Below are 5,005 nucleotides of genomic sequence, written 5' to 3' on the forward strand. Positions count from 1 at the left end.
CAGTTTACTTTTTAATAGATGCACTATCCCATTTTGTCAATTTTCTTATGTATCTATATAATTATTAAACATATCTATGTATGCATACCCATGTAAAATTCCTCACCACCCTTCATTGTTAGAATGTAATTATTGGGGTACCTAGGTGGCTCAGTCGGTTAAACATCGACTTCAGCTCAGGTTATGGTCTCCTGGTTTGTGGGTTCAGGTCCCCAGTCAGGCTCAGTGCTGACAGATAGCTCAGAGCCTGGAGCCTGCTTCCGATTCTCTGTCTCCCTCTCTCTCTGACCCTCCACTGCTCACACTGTCTCTCTCTCAAAAATAAATAAAACATTTAAAAAAATTTTTAAGTAGACTTTTCCTTAATGAAACTGTATGTAATTATATGAAAGGACCAATTGTTGTATTAATCACTTGGAAGGAAGGTGCAAATAATTGAAAGAAACAGTTATGTGTTAAATATGAAGGTTTTAGAGGAAGTAAAACAAATACTGTGGTTTACACTGCTCAATGCCAAAAATTATGTAGACTTGTATTTATTTTTTTCTAATTTCCTTTTCATTTATTCAAAGAGACATGTATTACTTGTTATCTTAATGGCATCTTTGGAACATTGTGAATCACTCTTTCCTTTTTAAACATATATTCACTTAGTGTTTTTTCTAACTCTTGGAGAAATTGATGGGGATGATTCACAACTGAATAACAGCATTTTTGTGGATATAGTAGATAAAGATAGGTCGAGACTGCTTAGTAAATAAGAGAAATAAGAGAAAAATCTATGTTTGGCATCAAATGCTGAAATGATAGATAAATTCCTGAAAAAATAAGATCATATTCTTATACATCCATTAGTGACTCACACCATTTTATTAATAAATATAGCCAAACTATATATTAGTAATAAATGTGTTTTAGAACAATTTTGGACTTACAGAATTACTGAGAATATAGTGAGAGTTCCTGTATACACCATGCCTATTTCTTCTATTCGAATATCTTACATTTCCATTGAGTTATTTGTCACAATTAACAAACCAATATTGATGTAGTATTTTTAATTAAAGACTCTACTTCATAAGGATTTCCTTATTTTTCCCTAATGTGCTATTTTTGTTCCAGGAGCCCATGCAGACCATGTTACATTTAGTTGTTAGGTCTTTTGAGGCTCCTCTTGGCTAGGACAATCTCTCAGACACTCCTTGATTTTTATGACATGGACAGTTTTGAGCAGTACTGGTAAGATATTTTGCAACATACCTCTCTCTATATTGGGATTTGTCTGATGTTTTTTTCCTGATTAAACTGCAACAATTTTTTAAAATTTTTTGAAAGGCAGACCATGGAAGTAAAGTGTAATTATTATCATATCGAGTACGTAGTTTAAAGATTACTTTTACTTCTGATGATGACTTTGATTACTTGGCTGAGATAGTGTTTGCCACCTTCCTCCCTATTTAAATTACTCCATCCTGTTTCCAGAAAGTACTCCTTGAAGGGGAATCGCACGTGCAGCACTTCCTTACAGAACTAAGGAGTTCTGCTTCACCTGAGAAGGCCAGAGTGTCTACACTCAATACTTGGCATTTGCCTGCACAGAAGTTGTGTCTAATTTCTTCCTTGTATTTATTTATTCCATGATTTATTTATCATAGTATAGACTCATGTCAAATTATTTTAAAAGCCCCATTCTGATAATTCCAATATCCCTGCCATCTCTGGTTTCTGATGCTTGCTCTGGTTCTCCAAAGGGTGGTTTTTGACTTTTGTTACGCCTTGGCACTTTTTCTCAATTGCTGGACATCGCAAACTGGGTGCACAGAGGCACTCTGAGGCCTTAGTACGCTTGATGGTGAGGGGTTCAGGGAGGGGAAGCAAGGTACCTTCCTAGGATTAGGTCTCGGCCTTGGTAAACCTACGCGCCGCCGGACTATGAACTTCACAAACGTTTCTCAAACGTTTTTCCCGGCGCCACCCGCCACAGAGGATCAGATGGCCAGAGCAAGCTAGAGTCGGGAAGGTCCCTTCCTGTAGATCAGTTGGCCCCGGTTAACTAGTTTCCCCCTGGGCAGGCTTGTTAAGAACAGAGTGCTCTGAGAGATTCTATAAGGATTCCTTTTCCCCGATGCAGGTGTCGGAAGGCGATGTTCCTCCGATACTTACTGCGGCAACCTATTTGAGCTTCTGGAAGGAAATCTCGCGTGATCATCAGACCGCCCATCCCTCTCCCCACCCCGTCCCATCATGCCTGGAGTTTTTAGCTCTCCAACTTGTTGCACTGAGCTTCCCGGTATTCGTATTTATAGTTCAGGTTCTCTCCTCCAGTACCGGTACTCCTGGCGGTTTTTCGGTTGTGAGTCTCTGCTCTGGTAAATCGTCTTTTTCTCGTCAATCTTGGGCACAGAGTTTTGCCCTGTGTCCTCTTCTCTCTTATTTATTTAAGAAAATGTTTGGCTTTCTTTCTGTTCAACTTTTAACTTGTTGTTAGGATGCAGGGATAACTTCCAACCTCCTTCCCTGCAGACCCAGAAGTAGATCCCTCGAATGATTTTATACATTGGCTTATAATCCAATACAACTGTATTTAGGTAGTTCTAATTTTACATGCTTTGGGTATTTGAAATTCTTTCAGTTGTTTCTTGGGTTCCTTTGACATACCCCATCACTGTGAGATTTGGCTTTTAAAACTTTTACTACTTTCTGGTACTACAAAACACTTCCTAGATTGGTTTGTATAGGTTTCCTGCCCAAAATCTAGATTTAGGAGGTGTTTCAAGGATCTCTGGTTATTTTTTTTTTAATAATGGTATTAAAAAACAAAATCTGAGGCTAATTGTGATCATCCACAGGAATGCCATGTAAATGCATCTATTTGTATGTATATGGAACCCTCTGTGTCCACATGAAGCTAAAGTTCATACTGATGTTTTCTGTAGATTAAAATCTATTAGCACATGGAATATTATATTCTGTTCCTTGTGTTTTCTGTAAAGTGTTAGTCTGATAATGAAAACCTTGGCCCAGATTGAGAAACAATCAATTTATTTACTTGTTCAGTTCCAGTGTGTATGTATAGTAGATTCAGATTGTTTAAACTGTACTCTTTGGGAACCGACACTATTTCAGTGTTTATGTGCGCTTCCATTCCCTTTAGTCTTACAGACTCCATTCATTTTCAGAGTTAGTTCCGTTCTTATTTTATTGCTCTATCCCCATTATTGAAATTGTTTCATTTCTTTTAAGACATTCAGATTATTTTCTCACATTCTTTATTCCATCCTGACATATCCAAACTCTAAATGAAGTTTTAAAATTTCTGTTCATTAACGGTACTTTATTGGCCATGAAGTTCTTTAGATTTTCACTAAACTCATTAGTTTTGTTGTTTCCAGAAATGCATATAATTGAAATCATATACTATGTACCTTTTTCAGACTGTCTTTTCTCACTTTGAAATATGCATTTAAGTGTCTTCCAGGTCTTTTTGTGGCTTGGTAGCATATTTATTTTTATCACTCCATTATATGGATGTACTAAAGTTAGGTATCTAGTCATATAGTAATGAGTATTTTGGAAGTTTTGGGTAATTATGAATAAGCTACTATAAACATCTATGTGGATTTTTTTTGGACATAAATATTCAACTCAGTTGGATAAATATCTCTGAGCCTGATTTCAGGATTATATGGTAAACTATATCTAGTTTTATAATAACGGCCTAAATGCATGTCAGTGTGGATGTACTACTTTGCATTATCTGTAGTAATGAATGAGAGTTCCGATGCTATGTGGCAGTGTCAACTCTTAGTACTGTCAGCCTTTGGATTTTGGTCATTCTAATAGGTATGTAATGATATCTCATTGTGGTTTTAATTTGTATCTTTCTACTAACAAATGATGGTGAACATCTTTCCATAGCTTCTTTGCAAACTGTATACTGTCTATTCAGATCTGCCCATTTTGTTAATTGGATAATTTGCTTTCTTAAGGTTAATTTTTTAAATATTTTAGATAGAAGGTTTTAATTTTAAGATATTCATTTCCAAAATTTTCTTTTAGTGTGTTGATTCTCTTTTTCATTCCCCTTATGAGTGTCTTTTGTAGAGAAGCTTTAAATTTTAATAAAGTCATACATCAGTTCTTTTCTTTGAAGCATCATGCTATTGATGTTATATTTAAAAATTCATCACTGAACTGAAGGTCATATGTATTTTCTTTTAGGTTTACTCGAGAAATTTTATAATTTTACACTTAAGTCTAAGACTCATTTTCACTTAATTCTTGTGAAAACTATAAGGGCTATCTTCCTATCTTCAGATTCTTTTATTTTTTATTTATTTTTTATTTCTTTGCCTATGAATGTCCAGTTCCAGCATCATTGATTTAAAAGACTGTGTGAGGTGCTGGGTGGCTCAGTTGGCTGAGCGGCGTCCTTCCACTCAGGTCATGATCTTGTGGTTTGTAGGTTTGAGCCCCAGGTTGGACTCTGTGCTGACAGCTCAGAGCCTGGAACCTTCTTCAGATTCTGCGTCTCCCTCTTTCTCTGCCCTTTCCCCACTCACACTGTGTCTCTCTGTGTCTTTCAAAAATGAATAAACATTAACAAAATTTTTAAGTAAAAAATAAGAGACTATCATTTTTCACTGACTTGCCTTTTTTTTTCAAAGATTAGTTGATTATTATGTGTAGGTCTATTTGGTCTATGTGTCTATTCTTTTGCCAATACGTTATAGTGAGTATTGTACCATTAAAATCTTGACAACAGGTAGTGTGAATACTCCAAATTTGTTTTTCTTCTTTAGTATTATGTTGAATGTACTAGGTCTTTGCCTTGTTATATAAATTTAAAAATAGTTTGTCAATAATCACAAAATAATTAACTAGAATTTTTACTGGGATTACATTTAACCTATCCAGTTGGGAAGAACTGAATCTTAACAATTGTATGTCTTCTAATTCATGAATACAAAGTATCTTTCCATTAATTTACATCTTTGTTTTTTTT

The sequence above is a fragment of the Suricata suricatta genome, chromosome 5 (assembly GCF_006229205.1).
Source record: "Suricata suricatta isolate VVHF042 chromosome 5, meerkat_22Aug2017_6uvM2_HiC, whole genome shotgun sequence".
In the NCBI taxonomy this organism is placed as follows: domain Eukaryota; kingdom Metazoa; phylum Chordata; class Mammalia; order Carnivora; family Herpestidae; genus Suricata; species Suricata suricatta.